A 26,635-nucleotide genomic window follows, 5' to 3' on the forward strand; every position below is an offset into this window, starting at 1 on the left:
ATAACAATTTGCCTGACCTAGATGTCGCTTGTCACAGCGCCTCCAACATGGCCTCTACTGGGAGTATACGACGTGTATACGACGTGTATGCATTACAAAAATGCGGGCTGACGTTCTCCTCTCTACTGTTGTTGTTTTATTCAATCCCCGCCACTTTCGCTTATATCTAGCTCGTGTATTACTTTAGGTACAAGTTTTCGCAAGCGGCACGCATTGTCTCGCCGCCGTGTCGTGGCCAAGACATTCTGTTAAAAGTATTCCATATATCTCTATATGTACTTTTCCGTAACAGAGCGAGAAAACGTAAAACAGAAAAAGAGAAAGAGAAATTTCACCAGAACAAACCTCACACGGACTACATTTGCAAACGTGCCTGTTGTACAGGTCTTTTCCTTGCTCTTTTGTTCTTTTTCTTCTTTTCGTTATTCCTTCTGGAACATTTCCTTCAACCACAACTACTACCACAACCACCACCCTTCGTCTCTCATAACGTCCTCCCGCAAACTCTGTTCCATCCTTTTTGCTTCGCGTTGTCGCGCAGTCTCTCAGTGACTCATTGTCCAAGTGTTGCGACAATGTGCTCGATGTTACCAACTGTGCTCGTTACATAAAAAGGAAAAACTTCTGCGCCAAACTCGTAATACACTCGACGCCGTTTTAAAGCATATACTCTTGTACCACGTCCTCTTCCACCCCCGTTGTCGAGCCCACTGTTTCCCGGTTGATTTCTTCCCCCGGACTACGCAGCACATCCACTTCATTCACTGCATCCGTTCGAGCCGTGGGCGATGTAAGTAAGTTTCGTGTGTACGTGAACGTACGACCATGGTTGGTGCATGTATGTACACACACGCACACAATTTATCTGCCTTTATCTCGAAACGCGGCAGGACGCAACGTTGCAGCCTGTGCAGACGCAAGAAAGGAACGTTTGGGAAGGTTTCGCGAGGTTCTTTAATAGAACAAGGGAAAGAGGCGCGAGGCGGATCGGCACTTGTCGAGAAAGACGGTTCCAAAGACAGTGGAGGGCGACGAGGGTGAGGCTGGCAAACCCAAAGAAAAGGAAGAAAAGGACAAAGCCGAGGGAACTTGCAAATCGTCCGCGCCAGCCTTCAATGTTAGCTCAACGTAGTTTGCCGAGACTATTGTTTAGCGGATGAAAAATTATATAGCTCGCGGATACGCCCGGGTTTGTGCTACAAAACGTCGGTTTAATGATTGTTTTAACGATAATGTTACGGCCACCGTGTATTTAGAAGTAATGAGGTTCTGGAGCTTTTAGGTAAGTTGTAAAGTACCGGGAAGAAAATTCAGAGATAAAATGCATTTCATTTCAAACTAAACTTGGTGTTTGACGAACATTTTTCTTACGTCTGCAAGGGAATTGGGTCATTTTCATGAACCTTCATTTCTTATTAATATGTCATGCATGTATGTATATCCACAATCTAATAATAGTTTTCACCCGTGATGCCTTCATTTCAATTCTTCAGAAGACCAGAACAAAAATATATCAAAATATATACACTAACTTATATCGCTCGATTAATTATATATTAAGCTTTTATAAAAAAAGGAAGATTAACTACTCGTTGACATCTATTTCGTTCAATACATTCCAATACAACTACATCTTCTTTCGCCTTTTTCTTTTCCAGTTGCTCTTCGTCCCGGTTAGATACTGATGATGTAGTTCTTTAATTTAGCGGGATACCTCGAGCCTTCCGTTCGACTCCATCAGCGTGAAAAATGACTGGGGAAAATTCCCCATGGAAGAATAGCCCGCGGTAACCTCGCAATGATCGCTCATCCTCTCCTTTTCGATTTCTCCTACCATCTTTCCTCGCTCGCGTGCGCCGTAACCAAGTTTCCCGATAATCAACGAAAGAATGAACGTTGGCCGCGAAATTCGAGGGATCGTAAATGATCGAAAACCTGTCGATGTATCGATCGGAGTTTCTCTGTCACTGTCGTGCTCGATATACATGTTTGAAAAAGGGATAACAAAGATTAGAATTTTTATAATTTCGTTCGATTCAAATGGAAATGAATGCTATATATATATGCTTTTGTTCTTATTTATGGCCCAAGGATTCATCAAACTAGAGCAAAGTTAACTTGAATTTAATTTATATGAGTTAACTAACTGAAACCTAATCCGTATTGCATAGTTAGTAGAATTGGAGAATGTAATTAGTATATGGTGTATAATAGTTAAGATAGTTGAATTAGTAGACTTCCATTGAATTAGTTGATGTAATTTATTTATGAAATATTCAATTGGATAACACTAGATAATATTATTATTTGAATCCTTAATTTAGATTTAACACTTTAAAGATATTGTAATAGCACTCCTGATAGCGTTTATTTGTCCTAATCAATTTATAATATCTCTTCTACATATATTCTACTTAAATATTTAAGAGAACTAGATTTTCCACAGCCTACAATTTCAATTTATTGTTCTTTCACATTGAACAGATGTAGATAAATTCATTGCTGCAACACAAAAAATGCTGCGTGTCGTAATAACATATTACACACGACAAGTAATTCCATCAAAAAATAATAGCAATTTATTTCACATCTGCTTTCATAAAATTTAATTGAATACATATAATAATGAAACGTATGAATTAAATGGTTAAATAAAACATAAGCCACGATTTTCCATTTTGTAAAAATATTTTCAATTGCAAAAGCAAGGAACAAGTTCATTTAATTGCCGTATAAATGTAAGAAAAATAAATAAACAAAGCGACAGCCGCGCTCTTTGTATTTTAAATTAATTAGTTCCGACGGTTTGATCTATTCAAATATTACAAGATTACTTTTGCGAGAGGAGATTCAGAGAAGTATTTCAAATTAGTGAGAACGGGATTGCCGAAAACGTTTTCGATTTTGTATCCTCGGTGGCGGCGATGCAATCGTTATTATTTATTTTATGCAATGATAAAGTGAAATGAGTGGTTAAAAGTATTAACGCTGCGTTATCGATGAAATATAATGTCGCGTTGTGCTTAATATGGCGCGGCTTGCATTAAATTGTGATTCTGATTACGTTAGGAATACCATTGATTGAAAGTACGATTAAATTTTAAAATGTATATTCGATGAACATATCCATGTCACGATAAGCATTTTTTTTTTTTTACTGCTCTAGTGGAAAATTAAATGTTCTATAAATGCTACTCTGTATAAAACATAGCGTTATAAATTTATTCGATGTATAGAAGATTGATTATCTAAAGTAATATAAAAAATTTATCGTTTGGTGAACGGAAATATTTATCAAATCAGAAAAACAAATTATCTATGTAATATTGGATATTATTTTATACAGTCGTATAGGATAATAAAATTTAATGTTATTATTTACTTTATATACAATTTTCTACATTTGATCTCTAAGGTAACTTAACTATGCACAGAACAGAGAAATTGAAAATTAGGTAGTTTGATAGAATCGAATTGCATTGAGTGAGAATCATTATAAAATTCATGAAATTTATCAATTATACTTATCTTTGTATTTTTTCTATTTTATTCTCAAATATTGTTTCTATTATTCGTTCTTATATTATTCCTTTTTATGTTCTTAAATAAAAATCTGTCTAGAATCTACTACATCATACTAAATATGGAATCATACTAAAGTCTTAAACATGAAATAACTATAAGAAACTTAATAGAATGCGAAACAAAATTTTAATATCACGCATGAACTGTGTGTATTTAACAACACATTATGATATTGGTTTGCGAATGGTAGTATATATTCTTCATTAATTCATTCTCGTATCTTTTCATTTTACGCAGATACGAACAGCACACTTTTGTCATTATCACTCGTATTACAATTTACGTTGCAAAGAAACCAAACATTAATTAACCAAATTACAATTACTTTAAATCCATTGATCGCCTCTCGAAAATTTCAAATAATATCTTTCACACCAAGTCTCGAACTGATCGTAAAATGATACAGTTCCACGAGCAACGGCGATTATAAAGGCAAGCTGCGAAACAACTCGCAATCACTTCGACAAATTAGAAATAGTGCACTAATTATCGGTTATTTGATCACTTTTATCATATAGCATACAAATAACATACATGATCAGTTTCAATAGAAATCAAACAACAAATAATTATAAGCAACCTTTCATACAAATTTCTGATAATACACGTTTGGATCATCGATCAAATATAATTGAATTAAAGGTAATCAAAACAGTTTAACGAATCTGAAATGTGAAAAAATAGACAAAGAATGAGAAGGAAGTACAGCTGAAGTTAATGTGTCTAAAATTATAAATAATCAAGAAAAATAGTGACGAAAGTATCAGATCTCTCACGATCAATGTTTCACTGTATTCTACGATCACTCACGCTCAACAATATTCTCAAATCTACAGTATCGAAATAGCCAAAACCGATTTTGCGGCTGGTTTCTTCTCACAATTCCCTTTTCAAAAGGAAATTGGTAAACTCGACGTTGGATAGATGTTATACTTCTACGATTTCGAATAAACGGGGAGAAACAGGTCGAACATCAAAGGCTTGTCACTGTAGCTATACCGATCACGTGAAAGAATCATCGAAGCCAAGGTATAGGCAACAACGAAATAAGCGTATTGGGTTATTCAAATTTCCTTGCGGCGTGCCATGCCGCCGGAAAATATTGAATATTCTGGCGTGTAAATATTGGAAATTCTGAAACGTCGGGAAACACAGAGCTTTAGGCATAGGACGTTGTACGCCCAACTGGTATATACTTGTAATTGTGTAAACACAGTCGTTTATGAGCGACACATTCCCACGCGCTGCCATTCACGCTTTTTTTTCCCACGGTTCTATTTTCGCCAGTTTAGGAAGCTAGTGAAACAATGACGAGATTGACGGCCCTGTGGTGAGATTGAACACCTGCGATAGAAAATTTTTAGACATACATTCTATCTATTATACGAAACTTTTCCAAATTTCATTCGTATTGTAACAAGACAGGAGTGTGATTTTATTGGCGAAATCTGAAACGAATCTGAAAGTGTACAATGGCTCACAAAAGTACTGGAACGCCTACCACAGAAAGATTTCACGAATACATTATGTCTGTTATACTCCGAACTTTCCGAAATTTCATTAGCACTGTAATGAGGTAGGGTTATCATGATTTTATTGTGTAAAATCTAAAACAAGTTTGAAAATATACTGCATACAGCGTCACTGTATGAAACATTTCATAGACAGTGTCGATGTTGTTTCTCCTGAATGCTTCGTGAACTATAGTAATATTTCATTCTCGGCGAGTCGTGTATAAAAGCACCCCATTCGTGAATGACTGATAGAAAAACGTCGACAGAGGGAGCTTTTGAACAGAGTGAATCTGGTTGGAATCTCTCGCGGTTCAGATTTAGGTTTCAGATATTGATGGAAGTAGAAAAGCTCTGTTGTAAGTAAATGTAGGGTGTGCAACGTAGAATTTGTGTTGAAATTGGAGGCATTTGAAATTATGAAAGCATGGTTTAGTTAGTTTCGAATAAATGGGATGGAGAATTCAGAGGTAATAAAGTAGACCGAGGTCAAAGATAATAAGGTGCGAAAGTCACAAGTTAATTGAAAGAGAAAGTACCACGGATATTAATACAAGAATGTTATACGTAGCACCTTGAAAGATAACACGGTAAGAAAAATGGTACAGATTATCTCAAGGAGGCTCGATAAAGTAATGAAAGCGCCGAGTTTCACAACCGTCAACCGACACATTCATAGAAGCTGAATGTTTTCTCGTCCCTTTCATTCAGAGTGCGAATTTCCGAAACGAGGGAAGCTGCGTATCTATGACCAGAACGACGGTAGGTTACGGGTTAATTCGATGGGTTATCAGAGGGCATGAATATAAGCATCTGCCTGTAACGTCAAAGTTTACCAGAGACAGAGAGATGGAAACAGTAGAGAAATGGGATAGAGAAGAAGGGTTGAGACCGATACTGCAAGTACGGGAGGATAATTAGCCTCCGTGGAGCAATCCGCATAATTATCGTTCGCGGCGCATCTGTCCTTGTCGAACGGTTTTTCCCCACCCATTTCATCAAGCGATCTTCGTCCAACTGGAACCCTGGTTCGAAACGTTTTACATCGACCGACAAACATTCCTGCCACGATCGAAACACAGTATCACGTCGATGATCCGAACGACAACCAATGAACCGCTTTTACCTAAACAAGGAATACACTGTTAATTGTAATCGCTCGTGAGCCCACGGTTTGGCTAATTACAAAGGTAATCATCGTAACGAATGTCACGTACAGATAATCCTTTTCGTGGACGCATGCCAGAACGAACCAGTAAGCATCGATGCTTCTGAATTTCCTGCTAATGATCTTGTTCAGGTTGAGATAGTTTAAAGAATTATGGATTTGAAAAAATGTAGCATTTCAAATGTGAAATTTATCGTGACGCAGAACCTGTCGCTTTGCACGATTTCCATATCTTTTTTAGTTATTATTTGGAAATTACTAAATCTTCGAAATTAAATAAACGAGTAATCATCTCTGGTTAATAGTTATTTAAAATGAGATTAGTTAGAGATTACTCAAAATTCTAATCTTTTGAAATTGAGAAACATAAAGTTGATATTAACTTTAGTTTACTGGATTTTGTAATGAATATTATGAAGGATCAGGTTGAGAAAATCAAACGCTATCCCTTATGAAATTTATTACTCTGTGGTAATCAATTTTCACGTTACCTGAGGAGAGAGATATGGTATGATAGAATGTCCATTGTTCGAATTAATTGGAAGTCGTGACAGTTTAGATAAGGGATCATAATTTATTTCAGCAAGGGAAGCTGAAATAAAGGATAATATAAAAAATAATAGGCTTCTAACTTATGTTTTTTGTTTTTCCTTCTGTTCCGTTTAGTAGTTGCGGCGTTCTACTAGAACTAGAAGTAAATAAATATGTTGACTAGATAATTTTCCGTAAAATACGTCCACAGTTCACACTACTTTGCAAAATTAGTTTTATCTTCATTTTGAGATTGTTAATTATATTATGTATAACTCTTACAAATTAAGTATAATTTTCTCCAATTAGTCTATTAATTCACAGTAATTTAAAATAATACATAAAATCTCTGATAGATGAAAAAAATGGAAATAGAGAAGTATTTTTATAGAACTAAAAGTTAGTATCTGAAAAGATACGAACCACTCTAATACACGATGCTGTTTAATAAAATGCAGCGTAAACTAAAATATCGTACCAGGAGGACCAGGGAAAGACCAATATAAAAATGTATACCACAACTGTTAGAACTTTCGTATGAATTTCCAATAATCGTCGATCAAATGTGGAGCATTGTATAAATAGCATAAATTCATGCGGAAGTAGGCAAATAAAAATAATATTAAATTAATGTATTAATATATGGAGCACATTTATTAGAAAATTTAAAGTAAGTTACTTAAAGCTTCAAACCTTTATAATTACCTAATGTTGCTCTTCGGTTCCTTTCAATATCCAACTATAGTCATAATTTAGCATTTCATTTGACTATATCTTTCCCAAGACATTAACTATGAAACATACTATAAATTTTTCGAACAACCCAATAACAATAAACTTACACATTTGACATGTATCCCAATGCTTGTCTATCATCATCATAAAACTTCGATCGAAGACTTTGTCGAAAAGGGATCCACTCCAATCGCGATTTCCACTTGGGAATTCGCCGACACGTACGAAAAGTGAAAGACACCAAACTAGAAAGGAAAGGGAGGAGAAAGAAAAGGTGGCAACGGGATGAATTCCGGCGGTGTACGATGCTGCTCTCTCTCTCACCCCGAGTGACACCCAGCTAATACACAGTTGCTTATACGCGTTTTGCACGAGATCGCGGCCGTCTCAACACGACGGATAGCGGCGAGATATCTGTCAAGCAGCCACCCTCCATCCCTGTCCCGACCAGGACAACCCATAAAAAGCATTCTCCTACGATGTACCTTGACGGCGCACGGCGTTACTCATGCCGCCGTCAGACATCATTTTTCATATCTCGACCCTAGGAATATCCACCGCCACGACACTACGGCTGACATATTCCACCCCTGTCTGACGTCGACAATGTGCCACGTTGATTGAATCGTCGAACGTCAAGGTGTACATCGTGTTTTCCTCCTCGTTCTACTTTTGCTTGTGCCTACATCTTTCTCCTATCCATTTTCTCTTTCTCTAACTATACAGGGTCACGAAAGTTTTCGAACACTTGTAGACACCTTTTACGAATACACTATGTGCGTTAAGTGAAACAGTTTGAAGAAGATATGCAGATCCGTAATGACGAAGTTGAAAGATAAAAAATATAAATTAATTTCAATTAGGGGTGTCTTGATTCTTACGAATATAAATGTGATATGATTGGTTTTTAACAAAATTGAAACGATAGGGAAACAATAGGGAGTCTTTAAAGGGATAATTATGTCCAAGAGATTAACAATTCATATTTGTATGTTAAAAAGCTTATAACATAATAATTTTATTAAAATAGAATACACAGTGGCTCGTAATCGAAAAATTTTTTGTCACAGAAAATTTTATAGAAATTACAAGATATTTATTGCAAACACACATTCAGTAAAAAATTAGTCTACAATTTAAATATCCATTTTAAATATAAGTTAAGTGTTAAAGATAGTCAAACGGAATATTTAGACTTTTTAGTTTATTGATATGTTTAAATACTTTTTCTACTATTTCAGCGAAATGTATATTTTCACGTATATTTTCAGATCGAAAACTGGGACTGAAACTCGAATTTCAAAACAATGCTAATGAAATTTCAAAATGTTTCATTATACACAGGCAATATATTCACAAAAGGTTTCTGTAAGTACTTAAATGCCTTCGTGAGCAACTGTACGTCTACATGAACTGTCTTTATTGGTTTCCCCATATTACTAGACACCCTGTATATCTTTCTCTGTCTCGCTCGTTTTCCGGCCCGTTACCTACCCTTCTTCGAGAGATTCAGCCCCGAGACTTGATTCTTAACGAAATTTCGTCCTGGTAATTTCCGAAACACTCGTGTAGGACCGATGTACTCGCATAATGCTTTGATATTCCACTGTGGGGAATTGTTACGTCTTGCAATTCGCGGCGTTTAGGATATCTGCATTCAAATGTGAATTCACGCGATAAGAATGTTGTGGTAAGTTGAAACGCAGAACTGTGAGGCACTGATTAATGATTCCGTGATGCATAAACGGTGCAAAAGTGACGGACATGGATACAGATATGCCATGTAGTAGAAATTTGAAACTGCTACGTCGTTGAGGTAAAGAATGTTTTTCATATGTCTTATGCTACATTGTGTGCATTCTACCTTGCAGGATGTTATCCTGTTAAATAGTTTGCAAGAAGAATTTCATTAATGTATAATTTGAACTGGAAAGAAGTATTAAGACTAAAGTCTGTAGTAATGAAATTTCAAAATACAACATATATATTGTACGAGATATTATAGATGTTCGAACACTCATAATAAAAATTTGAATAAAAAATTGTTCTCGAACATTTATCGAATTCCAATATCCAATTCCATTTACCTAAAAGACTAGAAGATGTTCAGTATGGTATCGTAAAAATAAATGATGATTCACAGAAAATTATTAATGATGTTAAAATAATTTGCAGCAGTTGAAGATTAATCAATTTCTTTAATACGATTAGATACACATTTTCCTAAATTATACAAATCTTCTTCCACTGTTTTTTCTTGTCCTCGACAAAATCGAAAATAATTTAGGAGACACTGTGTAGAAAAAGTATTTCCAAATTTATCTCATTTTATTCCAACACCAATTCTTCAAGTACATGGCATGAAATGTTAAATTTGACTCACGTGTCGCAAGCTTACTCTTTTGTTGAGAAAACGCAGTGAGACAAACTCCTCTGCGAGAAAACATCTAACAGAACAGATATAATTTCAAAGCCAAAGTAATCCTGTAGTTCTTTCCCCATCACACACACACACACACACAAAAAGAGGAAGAAGAGTTACAAAGGAAAAACTTAGAAAGGAAGTACGTGTAGAACATTAACAAACAATGAAAGCAAAAGTATGTAGATATGAAAATAGAATTTTATTGCTTAAACAGAATATCTTACTGGATAGAACAATTACTATAATACTTACAGCTTTCTGCTTTGAAGATATTTGCTTGACAAGCTTGTCAGTTTAATTCGCAAGAGACGCTGCCAGCAGTTGAACACTTGGATTTGGGGATCATATAATCCTAAACATCTTCGCGTAGGCGTTAAACTCTGACACTGATACTTCTCAAAATGGGGACTAAAGATAACTTAATCCAGAGGAACTAAAACCTGAGGTGTCATGTTGTCTATAAATTTAGTCTATGAACTAATCCCTGCAATACCAAGATTTTCAATATCGATAAAAATTTCATCAGGCAAAATAACTGAAATAGAAATAGCACAATTATAGAATTTCAAGCATCGAGTAACTAAAGCCAGCTCCATTACGTTCATAGGTTTGATGTTATTTATTTATCTTTGCTAATTGAAAGAAAGCGAAACTTTTTAATTCTCGAAGATTTTACAATTTTTTCATGTGAGTTCATTGTATTGTGCTTTAACAATAATATTTTACGTTTTTACCGCCATAGTAAGTAAAAATTCACAGTTTCTCATAACCTAGCTTTTGTAATATGTTAATAGAAATTTATGGACCTTTCTTTGTCAGAATAAATTATTTTCAACATATCACAGAGAAATAGACTGCACAGTCACTCATAAAAATCTTCGTACTCCTTGTGAAAAGACAATTTCTACTTAAATGAAATATATATGTCATACACTAATATATTTTAACATATGGAGCAATGATAAAACATATTTAACGATCAATGTGCTATAAAATACTAATTTTGCAGTGAAATTTTATTTTAATAAATTACTATTTTTCTTCTAATAAAGATTACCATTTTATAAAGTACACGAAGACTTTTGTAGGTGATAGCATGAAAGCATATTTATTGAGATCTCGATAGTAATTAATTGAACCATCGATCAGCCAATAATATATGATCAGTAGATTTTATCGTAATCGAATTTCCTGTCCATGTTGATACCCTCTGAGCAATTTCGCATTTTATGAAGAACGTTTCGCGATTCACGCACGTTCGACGTTGACGTGGATTGAGTACCTTGAAACATTAGTCACTAAATGTCCCCTCATGATGTATTTTCTGGGACTATAATCAAGCCATAGCATTGTGTGCGTTTATACTTTGTTGGTAGCTTGACGTTGACAGTAATTGTAGCCTGATACGATGACTGGCATGTTTATTGTGATAACGTATCTTGTTCGCTCGCATCTGTGTCATGATGCTCTATAATTGCGAGTAATGACCCTTCGATTGTTTTTGCAAAAGACAAGTATAAAGATAAACGTTGAAACTTTACACTTTAAAACGTTAAACTTTATACTTTGTACTATACTATTATACTATAACAGCTAAGTAACAGATCTAATTAACAGTTAATTCGGCGTAAAATCGAAACGTTCCAAAGCAGTTAACTGCAGTGCTAAAATTGAAATAAATGAAAGCATGAGCCAATACGAAAATAATAACCAACGCTCTAATTCAAATAAATCAAGAGATGTTCGTGTAAAATATAATTACTTCCTTTCGTTTCCTCTTTTTATTTGCAGAATTTAGAAATAAGAGAAGAAATAAAGCTATTTCACGACATTAGTAGAGAAAATTTCAATGTTTCATAAATTTCATCTAAGACTATTAAAAACTACTTTCTATTTTGCTCATCGAAACTACTAAACCAGTTTACGACTACGATCCTGTTCTACGGGAATACCAATAATAAAAGTTGTTAGAACTCTAGACAGTAATAAATTTTAACTCCTTTTCATTAAGGAATTCTTTATTGTTCATCGAACACATCATTTCCGAAACTAAAGACTATCTAAACCTTACAGTGGTAAACTATAATAAACAGTAAATTTCAAAACTTCGAAATTATTATCACCAATATGAATACCTCATTCACTTCAAGCTATATACTTTAACACATTGAGAACTAATTCCCAACCGCGAGAAAAGCTTCCAACCTATAAAATCGGAAACTGAACAAATACATCTACACCAAGTTACAGATGGTTAGAATGCCCAGTTTTATATCTCAACGATACGACTCACCATTTCGAATCACTTGCTGCGAATCTATGTTATTCTGAAATGTTCACTGTCAATAATAAAAAAAAAGAAGTAGAAGGTTGTCTGGGATTGGTCATAAAGGTAAAGGAGAATCGTAACATATAGTCGAAGAAGGATACACATAAAGGTCTGTCAGTTCTTATCCAGAACTCCTTTGAACATAAACTTACGCGGCAGCGACTGCAGGCAAACAATTTGCGAAGAGGGTTTCAAAGGAAATAGTTAAAGCACAGACAAGCAGCGTTAATGGGGTTTCGTTGTAACGGGAGCTTTTTTGGATGTTATAACGTGAAATTAAATGTGACCACACGTGCACGGTATTCTTGGTTTTAATGCTAGAAATTAATTTACGAATGGATACAGATGGCCTCTGCTTAAGAAATATTCTTCTTTTCGTAATTTTTTTATTTCTAGTGAATGAAATTTGTTGCAATTTATTGCATCTTATCGGCTCATATTAAAATTAAAATATGTGTAACATGACGGATTTGCGTTATCTACGGCGCGAATAATGTTCACAACGTGGAATGATATAGAATGACGTATATTTCGACATTAATTTTATATATTTATATAACCAGACTTGCAAACCAGACTTAATGACATATAGATATATTCTGAGTGATATATAGAATATATTCTATAATATATAGAATATATTCTAAGTCAAACGCGAATTACACAATGAATTGACGATTGTTCCTCATTAGATGCAGTTGATATAGATAAAATTCTCTATATAATTCTGCTATGAAAGTATCTCCATGTTGTTGACGCGTGGATTACCGTTGCAAATATTGCAATTGACAGTACTAACTGATAAGCATCGCATATTTATTATATTCCCATGGTATCAGTTTCAACAGAGTATTTAGTGTTTATCGATATTCTCATTAAATGTTGGAATAATTTATATGGTATATTGGAATCGAATAAATCCAATTGATATTAAGAAGCAATCAAGAACATACTTACACAAATTTTTAAATAAACAGATATCAATTTCTTTTAAAATTGTTACAATATCAAAAAATGTATATGTGCAGTTCTATTCATTCATTTATGTATTTTAACGTTAGTAAATATTTCACACGATATGAAGAAATAATTACTAATTACCTATGTATAATTTTCAGTTTCAATTTTATTTTAGGCAGTTTCTTAAAACACTAAAAATCTTCCTTATTTGTTAAAATAAAAATAAGTTTTCTTGTAAAATGCAACGATATAAAGTACACTGTACTTCTGCTCTGGTTTTTACTTGCTTTTTACATACACCTATTTCCTTCTTTATTCTGATATAGTATGAATATATCACAGAATACTTCTCAAGTGAAATTTCAATTTATTAATAAAGTTTATCAATAGAATTTGATGTTGAAAGCATTTCGAGCTATAGCGAATCGTAATAATAGAATAGAAATATGCAAGAATATTAATAAGGAAAGGATTAATATTATTGAAAATTCATAAATTGAACGAATTTCGTCCAAATACTACCTAACTTTACTGAAACATGTAATTGCACAATTATATCATCAAAAGTTTATTACTCGTACAAACTAGGAAACACAAACAAACATACAATTTTACATCAAACAGGATAATTAGGTACTTAATTTGTAATTTATAAAACATACCTGTCATTTGTTTTACTGCTAAACTTGTTAGTATAATTCAAGGAACTTTATCAATAAGTTATGATTTGTAAAGCCTCGCCAATAATATTAGTTCTATCATAAAAAATAGATTGATTTCTCCTCCGTGTAAAAAATAACGTTCAAGTACAAGTTTGCATTCGATCGTCGATTGGCGCACTTCAACCTTCCATGTTCGCTGGCTTTAATTATGTAAGTGCTATCAACGTTTAACGTACGTTCCGTTGATTAATCAATAGCATTCTATGATGAAATTGCTATTCATATGCCGAAATTAAATTACAACGTTGCCGAAGTTCCTCGAAATGTACCAGTTTCACGTTAAAGGATTGTTTGAACGGAATTCCTTCTTTTCACGAAAGTCAGCGATTCGTATCACGAATATGCATATAATCCAATTTTATACTGCTTGTCCCGTCGTGTTAAATTTCGACGTTTTAAGCTCGGTTTAAACGAGATTGACAAGACAAAGAGAGTGAACGAGGAGTATAATTTTGAGAAGAATACAAAAATGGAGAAAATAAGAATTAAACGTGGAACGTAGATAGCCAACCAGCTACGTCGAAATCGGAAGGATCCTGGAGAAACATTAACTAAAATCGCTATAGTGATGACGAAATGCGGTTCCTTGAAACAACCCGTATGATAATTGCGTTGCTTTGTGAAAATTACGAGCCATCATTTTTCCTGGTCCCTCTTCTCTGCTCGCCATAAATTAATAAAAATTAAATTATACGAAGAGTGGACTTTTTCTTTACTATTCATACTTTATTAAACGAGAAGAGGCTACGAGATATAACGAAAATGAGCTTAACAGTTTACAGTTTGCGCTCAAGCAGGTTTACGAAAGATTACACACCTTTGGCTAACATCTCGTTAAACGTTTTATGATAGCACGTTATTGTTTTAAAGTAAGAAGTTCTCTTAGTTAAATTCATAGACATTTTAATAATTAAAATGACTAACTAAAAGCAGCTGTGTTATAATTTAATAAATTTCGAGTAGGCGAAGCTCTTTAATACATCCATACGAGTTTAAAGTAAATAAGCACGGATTCTTATTCTCTTAAGAACAGGAGTATCGTTTCATTTGTGTAATTCATTTCTAGATAGCGTCCAGCTGTTACAATTAAGGAATTAAAACGAGTCTTTTTGAAAAGAGCAGAATATGTGTTTGTTGGTGCAATTTCGATTATTGTCTCTGGGATAGAAACGAACAAAACAACATTCTCTAATTAATCTTCGTCATGTAGTTTTTATCTTGGATGACCGAATGGACATGAATGTTGCAACTATGATTAATCACGATGTAGATGAAACTGAAGCTGAGATTTTTGTACATATAACATTTATTCGACTAATTACTGTGTCTTTTATGTTTATGAAAAATTACATACAGAAATATTCTTATATTAACAAGGAATTGTGGAATTGATTTTCAAATAAATTTGTATTAATTATAGCATCATAATTATGTTGTATTATCAATATTATAAAAATTAAACGTTATTGCTATTTCATTCAATGAAAATAGCATAATATTGGAAATATATTTTATTCATCGAGACACGTTTCACTATGTAGATTTGCAAACGTCAATGCTAGAAGTTAATACTGATGTTGGTTTAACTATTTCTAAGGCTGTAGTTCGTTAGCTTACAACTTTGATCTACTTATCCGCAAACAGATCTATTAACTTTTCTCAAAAGCGAACTCCTATGAAACGTGAGCAAATAAATTCACAGATTTTACTTAATTTACATGATGCATAGTTAAACAGGAGTAAAAATTAGAAGAACAAACAGTTAAACGTTCAATTGCATTGGTTAACCTTAGAAAGTTTGTGTTAATTAAAAGTCAAGCAGCTCGGCGAAAGTTTAATTTAAATTTAAATGTCTGTTTTTCCGACGGAACGGTATGCTTTTGTAACTACCAGGATCATTTTTATAAGACTAATATCAAAAGACAAAGGAAAGTTTTAACTATTGTAATCATACTTTAAATTCATTTCTTACACGTCATAATTGAATTGCGAATATCTACGCAATTACGGGAAACTGAAAAGTGTAAAATACGATGTACGTAATATGTAAAAGTATATGAAATATTTAATGTATTTTATGCTCGTCATAATTATTCGATGAAACGACTTCATACTCAACTTATACTTTTAACCACATTAATAAAAATATGAATTTGAATAAATATCTGCTATTAAATACTAAAAGTATAATTTCAAAGGTATAAGGAAATAAGATATTCAAAGGGTGAGTCAGATCATGTGGGAACACATGGCAGGAGCTGATTCAGCACATTGAAATAAGAAAGGTTCGTACAAAAATATTCCCAGTATGACATTGTTCTCGAATGATAGTTTATTTTGTATTGCAATAGTTGCTTATCTACCTTCAGAGAAATTGCTCGATCAGTGATTAGGTCCAGCTTCAATAGAAGCGTGAATGCATCGCATCAGAGATTACCGATTACTTGTTTGCATAGCTTATACGGATTTGTGGGTAACTTTAGTCATCACGTTGGTGGTTACGTTAACGAAAAGTTTTAATAACTATCATCTGACGTTTTATAAGCAAGAGATTTTATATGCCCTCGTAATTAATAATCAAATGAATTTAGGTTCGGAGGGCGAGCTGGTCAGGAAATAAGAACAGCAAATCTATCTATTTGCTAGGAAATCGGTAATGTAACAAATGTCTAGCATCACAACTTAAGCTGTAACGCGAAAACAAGGTCATATCCGGCATATGTATACGTGAACTTCTCTTCTTATTTTAGTGCGCTGAGTCAGCCTCTGCCGTACTTGCCACAGGTTCTGACTTACCCTACATTTTTATAGCGATGAAAGTGTAAAGCATAAATAAAGAATATACGAATATTGCAACAGTTTTACTAACATTAAGAAAGAGTGAAAATACCAACATTTAATATTTTAATATTTCACCTTCATTACTGTCAATAAATAATCTTCAGAAAGTTTCTCTCCATCGATTGGAAATATTTCAGTTGAATTATAGTAATAATATGAAATGAGTTATAAAAGAAAGTTACATGATGGATTTCAATTGATGTTCAGATTAAAATCAATATACACCATTTGCATTCTTGCAAGTAAAGAAAGCTGTCGATTTTGATTGTATCATTCGTACCTCAAGAAAAAGTTTATAGATTGATCGGATGCTTAATATTCAAATTTTTATTTACTGCCTGGATTGAAAAATCAATTTGATACAAATATTCGCAAGCTTCGTTTTATCCTGATATCGCGATGCACAAATATATTCTCGCAGGAGAGCAAGTCGCAACAATGACATTTTGCATTACCCAACGGCTTGTCATCTTGCCATTTCACTCGCGAAATGTCGTTCGCGAGGCCGTCGAGCCACGCGTTGCGATCAAGCGAAGAATTCACCAAAATGTCACATCTCTCCGGCTTCCCTCTGTGACGCATCGATCGTTATCAATGTCATTTGAAAGTTTTAAGATGCAGCAGAGCGAAGCGAAAGAGAGCGAGATAAAGTGAATTTTTTAGTTTGTTTCCTTTTTCCTCGACCTTACGCGTGAACTTTAAATCGTTGAAATTTAAATAAATCTTCGAACGCGATACAGGAAAAAGAGAAAAATATGAAAGAAATATACGTGACCGCATATTTCGAAATAAACGTTGTAATTTTCAATTCATCTTTTGGTTCATTTGTTTTCATTACTTGTTCCATTTGTTAGCCGAAAGTTTCAGGGAAGTAATGAATAGAGGTAAGGGAATAATTACTTTAATGTTCAACTTTCAGTAAAAAATTTTGATTGCTTATGAGAGAAAGAGACTATAACTAATTACATTTTAGTCAATAAAAAATATATCAATAAAAAATAATATATTAATTGAACTTGTAAGAAATAATAATTGATATCAGGTAGACATGCAATAATTTTCTCAAATTAATGCTGTAACAATATTCTAGATTGACAAGCGTAAACAGCTTTAAACTAGATGCACCTAGATTACACACAGTAGCCCTAATAAGACTAATTTTGATAAATAACGAATATTTTACCGCAATATTATTTCAGGATATTAATAATTGATTACCTTGAAAAGTTACTTTTATATCGACGTTTTAACATGAATACAAATTAAATACACTACTTACATACTCCATGAAATACGACGGAGTTTATAACTGGAGAATCTTTTACTCGGAAGAAACACGGTAACGATTATTGCATGAAAAGTAAACTCTTCATGTACATAGGTAAATGTCTTTCACAAACAGATACTATTTATTATTCATTTGTTATTCATTTATTATACAGATATTATTTATTCATTCTTGGTGTCATATGTTTAACAAAATCATAAATGAAACATTCTCCAATCTGCATTATTGCTGGCTATTAAAAATTCATTGTTTCTTACAAACGGTTTTTTACATAAGCATCCTTTGCGTATGAATACGTTATTACTTGACTCTTTACGTGATATACCTAGGCAAATAAGATTCGACGTTATTTACATATTCATGGTTGAAACTACTTTAATGCCGGTAGGAAACTACAGCGTTATTTTATTCCAATTTCCATCTTAAATGGTAAACAGAACGCTTCTGTCATTTTGCTCGCGTATCGATCGATTTTCCAAAGTCGTCTCTCGTTATATGTAGAACGTAAATTATCGCGCCGCAATGGTACCGTTAATCCTCCTTAAAATGAAATTGGAGAATGCACTCCTTTGGAAGCGTCGAATAAATTACAGGGCTTTAAATCGTTTCGAAAAAGTATTAAAGAGTTATACGTATAATATTCCTACCGACCTCGATGATATATCTTGCTCAAGAGTCAACCATTTCTTGAAGTATAATATGTTATTAATGTTATTACCAGAATGTTTGAGAGTAATCTCGATATATAATTATTTTAATGAATTTTGATTTTCAGTTTCTACCATATCTTATACAATTCTCGGGATGTTGAAACATTTTTTTAGTACATGGTAATAAGAGAACTATTAATAAAAAAATAGGAAAATCGCGAATTTAGTAAAGTGAAATTATGGCAAATAAGAGAAGAATTGATATATGCTAGTACGTACACGTACAGAGAATACAGTAGGAGAGTTTGTGAAAGAGGATAAATATATGAATAGAAGTTAGGAACTTTTGTGAAGATTTAACAAATATTCTAGAAGTTCTTTTCAAGAAAATAAAATGAATTTGTAGTCTAAAATAAGTAAATATGAGATTTTACATTCTAGTAGTTTTTGTACAATTATTTCAGATATTATGGATTGATACAGGTTTGATTTCTCCTAATTCTGATTCTAATTTTCTTGAAAATTTAAGCACAATCTGTATCTTTGAAATTTTTCCTTTTGATAAAAATTTGAATTTCAATAAAGGATTTTGCACTTACTTTATAATCTGTATTAAATTGGCTCCAGATTTATTTATGAACTGAAAGATATGAATTTCATTTCGACTCTATTCAAAAAACTTTGTATGAAGTCAGACGAAAGCCCTTAAAATCAGAAATTTGAATCATAAAGATCATATTTGACAAAAGACTCTGATACTACAAAACCACAATACTAAAATAATTCATTTCATCAAATTCCTGTTGAATCATACAATATGTTATGCAATCTAATTTCTAAAGGCCACTATAGATACCGATAATAAAATTATAACCATTTTATGGGTCATAGAATGCTTACGATGTACGATAAGTATAAGTAAGGATATATTCTATTTATCCAAATTATGAAATGAATATTTATCAAATTGAATTCACTATATACACACTAGAAAAGTATTTACTATTTAATCTGAAAGTGTGCATTTTTTAAATTAAATAATACTCAGTAAAGATACTAATTCTTCTAATAAAACAATGTCACATCTACTTATAATTCTTTCAAAAAACTAACAGCGGTTATTCTTTAGTTTACTTTTGTTGCTATACCTAATTAAAAAAGTATTATGAAAAAATAACTATGAAAGGTGTTTCAAATAAATCTGACTTACTTTTAAAACAAGCTGTGTAAAAATGTAAAGCTTGATATACCATTCCATTAAAACAATGGCGTTACAGTCGTGCGACGCGCGTTGAATAAATCCCAAAAATATTCAAAGAGAATACTATACCTATTCTTTCTCCTAAGTTTCATAGGAAATGGATGATGCTTTAATGCATCTCACTTCGTACATGTATCACAATAAAAATCGCTTCTAAAAGAATACTCGCGTGAATTCACGCCATGAAGGCATTTTATGATCAAAGAATGGGTAATGCTCATTCACAAATAAACCGATTTATTATTAAGCACTTGTGACACCTTATTCATACATAACTTTAAATAACCAATTTTATTCTATAGATAGAAGGAAGAAGAATTTTTCTGTTCAAGTTACTATCGGATATTTTATCGTTCATTCATTAATTTAAAAGCGTATTAAAACAATATAATTAATAATGTTCATTATAGATTTTGTATGGTATATACAATGGTAATATATAAAATGGTATTGTAATATTTAACAAATTATACTAAACCAACATTTCTTTTAAGTTTATGTAACAGTAATAAATCTCAGAAGAAGTTTAAAAAGATAAAGCAAATTTTTCTTGTGAATTTCTCGTGAAATGGTATTAATTCTTTTCGCTGGGGATTTCTAGATGTCCAATAAGCGCCATCTACAATAAATGATCGTATCCGAAAACGAAAGATACCGGAACACGCAAACCATTCTCGTGCTTCTCGCTCGACTAACGTCATTTTCCGTGGAAATAGCTGCGCGATCATTCCTTATACCTGTCTGTATTTCTGTTTCTCATCAATTTTCCATTTCTCGTCATTTTTACGTGCGTGAACGTGAGAAAAGCAATATCAGAAGAATTTCGCGTCGTTGATTCGCAATTGAAACAATTTTAATGGAACATTCTTCCAAGCAATTGCCTTGAATGTTTGCGACCCTTCCCTTAAAAAATATTTAATATTAAAAATAAATTATTTATAAACAACAAATTCATTACAATTCAGAAAATATCTTTTAAGTGATTTCTAATTTAAATCGATCTGCAAGTAAAATTTATATAAATATGAAAACTGAGAGTCTTCAAACAAAGGGATTATGATCTTTTACGTACAATTTACAAGCTGTAAAGATGAAAATTTATTTTTCAAACATGCATGAAAAGTGAAATTGAAATTAATTGTAGGATGCTGACTCCTTTTTTATTTTTTAATTCCCATATATATCTTTTGGTAATCCGGTTCAATTACGATTGAGATAATGTTACGAGAATAAGTTTCTCGAGAACTCCGTACGTTTCTTAACGACCGCTATGATGCATCAATTGCATATTGCTACAGAATACTTCGCAATGGTTGAAAATTTATTCTACGACGACATGCTTTTCACAAATGTATTTTTCTCCGATTTTCTTCCTTATATATATAATATATATACCATGCACGCGTGTCTATTCTTTTTTATTCGCGCATTTGTGTTTTTAACCGCTGTTTTCTCCTTGTTTTTCGTATAAAATTTACAAAATGTATAACGGCGCAGGCTACGAACAACTCTCCATAAAATTTTATGAAAAATGTTCTTCTTCCAGAGAGATGATATTTTACAAAATGAAACACGAAAGATAGAATAAAATACAAGTCTGTAGCTATTAAATGTGGAATTTCCAATATTGATCAACAGGAAATTGTATGAATTTCAGCTGTCATAACGAGAACAAGATATAAGGAACAAAAGATAACAAAATAACAAAATAACAAAATAATATATAAAAAGCGTGGTAAATGTTCCAGTTCTTTATATTATCATTTCGAACCTCCACATAATATACAATTCAACACACCGTATTTTTGATATTTCGTAAATAAATAGATTGCAAACACATTGGAAGATAAATCCAATTATTGCACACGAACGATATTTATAGATTTATGCCTGTGTCAGTAAAATAATAATTAGTAGTCCAATGACTTTTGTCAAACAATTATTATGTAAACATAATATTCAGTTATACTGTATGTTCCTCGTATTTTGCACAGTCTATATTGATTTGTGCTATTGAAATCCAACTCGAACACTATTTCCAGTTCGACGTTAAACATAACAATAAAAAAAGAAAATACATATTGCTTTGTGCAGATTAAATTATAATTAAGTCTTACATTATAAATCTATTTTTTAGTGAATTAAGTTCTATTTGATTGGTCAATTCCAGTACTACTAATTTTATCAATTTGGTCTGTTTCTAGTAGTTACTCTCCACTGTTGCAAAGGTGGTATCGTGTTTTATGGATGGTGCGTCTTTTTGATGGTCTAGTTGTTCTAGTGGGAAGAGGAAGAATATACCTTCTCCCATTTCTGGGTCATGTCTGGGACTTAACGTTGGAGAATAGATATAATTTAGCAAGTAACTGCAGTTGCCAACAACGTGGCGGAATGCTGTCTTAGGACATAACGCATGGCTATATATATATGATACATGTTCCTTACAAGTTTCCTTTTAATCTGATAATTTCTGATTCGATATATTACTTCCAAACATATTCTGTTTGAAAGTCGATTAATTTTCGTATTCATCAAATTTTCGTCAACTTGCTCAATTTCTAAACTATGTATTATTCAGCAACTAGGAAAGATGACATATTTTTCGAAAGAAATTTTGTTAATTTGTGAAATTAACTTCATAGAACCAGAGATAGAAAAAAAGAATAAAATCATTAACACAAATATCAAGGTATACGTTATTTAATAGCACACGTTATTTAATAAAACACTTATTTGATAACATTGCATTATTTTTCTTAAATTTCCTTGAAATTAATATTCTTAATTTTCCGCCACGATTTTTCTTTCACCAACCGATTATTAACATTTTCTCCTGTTAGTTACTTTTATTAGTCTCGAAAGATATAAACTACTTCAGGATCTAAGCCACTTGTACTACAATGGGAAGAAACGTATCGATTAAAAACTTTCAGTGTTTCCCTTTCACGAGTAGGTCAAACATCGTGCAAAGAAAAGAGACAAGACTCACGCCCCACAAACTTAATAATATCGACCAAGTTTTCGATATTCATTTATGACTTTCATACGGCAAACAACATCTGTAAATAGTACGTCTGAACGGAATTTCATTAGAGTCCCCCTATTGGAGACGCTATTCCACACACGAAACGCGCTTATGCATCGTCCGCGTCTGAGTTCGCAAGAAAACTCCGCTATGAAACATTCTACTCCGCGCACGCCATATTCTCAATATCTGCTCCATTTTCTTTTGTACGCGAGCGAGCTTGAAAATTTTCAATTTCAGGAGGCAAAGTGCTGTTGGCAACGCGATCAATGTCGATTTTCGTTATCAGCTTTCGATATGTGAGTTCATCGTTCTTTACGTGTGAAAAATTCTATCCTCTAAACGAGAAGACAGCATATGACAGAGCCAAACAGAAACAAAACAATCGGTATTGTTATTAGCAGTTAGCCGATGTTTATGCATTTTTATAGTTTTCTGGGCACAACTAGAGAAATGGAATCTACGTGATTTGTTTCACCCACCAAGCGAGTGAACTTAGAAGCGAAGAATATCGATCAAATCGATAAATTTGAAAGCAAAGACAGACGATGTTATAAATATTATTTTATTTTAATTTAGCTTGTAATTTACAATTATTCGTGTTATCTTCTTGCACTAAATAAATCTATATAAGTAATTTGTTTCTCATGAAGATAGGTATTAATCTTTTATCTGGATAATAAAATTAAGAAATTCAAAAGTGAAGTTGATTAGTTTGTCTTCTGAAGATTCAAATACTATAACCAGTACTTTGAATATTTTACGTATGTACTTTTGCGAATTATATCTATTCTGTATATTTTTCCACCTCTGAGCTTCTTAGAAATGCATGAATACCTGCAGACTCGTTATTAATAACGCGAAAAACATTTGCTAAATGCTCGACAACAATTTTTACAAAAATTGAAAGATTTTTAAAGACAGTTAAAAGTAAGGAACAGGTATTTTCTTTTAGCCGAAGCGGCTTAGTTCAAAGGATAATGACATTCTTCAAAGTATTATAATGGTATAGAAAGGCGTAGTGAAAGCGTTTTATGTGACGCAATAATTTAACCTGTCACGAGTTATAGCGTGGCTAATAGGTTTTGTTGTGCATAGAAAAGCGGAATCCATTTTACGGCAAAATGTGGGAGATAAAAAAGGAAATTAGAAGAATTATCCCTCTATTTTGGAGGGATTTATTTTTTTTTTTCTTTTGAGATGAGAAATTGATGTGAAATTTTAATACAAATAGTTTTTCAATATTTTCTTGTTCCGTTATTCACGATTTATCTCGCATGAAATTGTAAATGATTTATAATATTAAAAAAGTTTTTAATAATATACTTTCTCTAAAACTTGTTTTACTTTCTCAAATTACAAATGTTTAATATTTTCCTGTAATTTTATAAGCTTCTGTACAATCAATTAACTATGTAATTTCTTCGAAAAATGAAACAAATCTTCTAAAGAAACTTGTGATTAACCGAAGACAAGTTTTCTTTGAACTGAAAGTAAATTCAAATTACAGTAATTTCTACATAGCTGCACATTGAGAATGTTCTTAGGTCAACCACAAAAAATTAAAGGATTTACCGAATCGCCCACAAATAAGATTAAATTACATAACAATCGAAAGTAGATTGCAAACTTTGAAAATGCAAAGTTTCTTACAATCTTTCTCAAAAGTACAATATGTTTAGAAATTTTCAATCTCCAATTAAGAAGCCCATAATTAAAAAAAAAAAGTGGAACTTACAAAATTAAAAAAGAATCGCTTGCTCCTAACGTATCTGTCCATTAAGAAACTAATAATTTATGAAAAATATCTTTTTTATTCTTATAAGCCCGCTTCTTTTCCCGTTCTTGTTAATTTTACTTTTCGTCATTCTCCTGTGAAAAAGATTATCAATAATATTTATGGATAATCTCAAATCTGTGATGTAATCAGATTTCATTCTTGCCATGGACAAGGGAATAATAGACAACTTCTCTTTGCATAAAAAATTAATCTCTCTGTCTTAGTTTAAAATAAACTTTATAGCGGAGAACAGAATATCTTAAGTTTACCAAGTACTAAAGGAACATTATACTTAAAGCAGTTTATACTACAAAATCTTCTTTAATTTAATACTAATGTAAATGGATACCCGTTATTCTGTTAGAATAAAAAGAAAGCAGTAAAATAGAGTACATAACTCAATTCCTCACAATATATAGATACACTAATCAAAGTAATTAAAGGATCATTTTTCACATCACTCTGATTTTTGTATCACTCTGATCCTTTATATCTGTAGATTTTTAATCTTAACAATCTTTCAGGATTCCTTTTAGCCTGTGAGAAAAATTGTTTTTAATTAGTTATTAATAATAGGAACACATATCTTCGGCTGATCTTTTGAATATACACGCAGTTTACCGAAAATAAATTAAATTAAAAAATTAAAAATTGTCTTCATTAGAGTATCATACGAATAACATAAACAATTTTTCAAACTTATATATTTACGTTCATTCCTGATAATAGTAGATTCATTCGATAATATCGATTCTTTAACAGTTTTGAATATTATGTCTCAATGTATCTCCTTCAAAATTGATGAAAAAGCTACTACAATAAATTGGCGAAGTTATAAAACAACTTAGCAAAAAGCACCATTTGTCACAATCCATGTCCCACGAATATTCTATTTCATCGAGTCCATGCAGTTTCCAAGTAGATAATGAAAAACAATAAAAATATTACGAAAAGAACAACGGACCATGGAGGATAGAAAATTCGCATATTGGAACATTCCAGAATTTTTGATTTAACTGTATACCATGTTTTAACTTTTTTCGACGAGCACCTCCACCTCGTCCATCATCGTACTCGCGAATTGGGGCGCATGGGTTTCAAATCCATGGCAAGTTGAACGCAAGACAGACAACGAAGAGTGGAAAATCAAGGCAATATTTTCGCTGTCATACTACGGGACGATAGTATGAAAAGAGCGGTGTTTTATGGTTGGTAGGATGGCCCTCTCGTGGCCGGGAACACGGAAAATAGAGGGAAAACGTGTTGAACGCGTTGCACAAATCAACCTCTCGGGCGCGTCGATGGTTCAACCTCTCTGGCTATTCACGCGAACTGAAACTAAACAACCGTGAAGTAATTTAACCGAACTGATTCGTTTGACGTGATAAAGTCCAATTAATTCCCGACAATTGCCGCAAGCACGAGTCGCGATATCGTCGTAATACCGAATCGAAACGCGTTCGAGTGCTCGGATACTCGGATTAGAAGAGAACGAGAGACGTAGAAAAACGAAAAGGCAAAGATGAAAGAAAGCCATTGCGGCGTTCCCATTAGTCCTGTACGTGTACTTCCGGTACAAGATGCACGCTACCTGTTGAGAACGCGACACGTACACTGGATTATGACGAACGTGATTTCTCAGTTGTGTTAAGGATTACATTTTGTTCTGTGTTACCGGAGGTTTGCAATTTGTTCATTCGGAGAGAGGTTAAATGGGATTTGAGCGAAGATTCGTTTCTATTTTCGTTTAAGTATGATTGTTTCTTCGAATATAGAAAATTCTTGACTAACGAGACTAATTAATTTTGTGTTATTTAAAATTGT

At 32.8% G+C, this 26,635-nt stretch overlaps 1 protein-coding gene across 3 annotated transcripts in view; it reads right to left on the minus strand.

The window, feature by feature from the left end:
- The window catches only part of LOC139987219 (lachesin), a 163,351-nt gene that overhangs the window by 49,494 nt on the left and 87,222 nt on the right, over window positions 1-26,635 (minus strand). The window lies entirely within an intron of this gene.

This window comes from Bombus fervidus, chromosome 5 (assembly GCF_041682495.2).
Source record: "Bombus fervidus isolate BK054 chromosome 5, iyBomFerv1, whole genome shotgun sequence".
NCBI classification, from domain to species: Eukaryota; Metazoa; Arthropoda; class Insecta; order Hymenoptera; family Apidae; genus Bombus; species Bombus fervidus.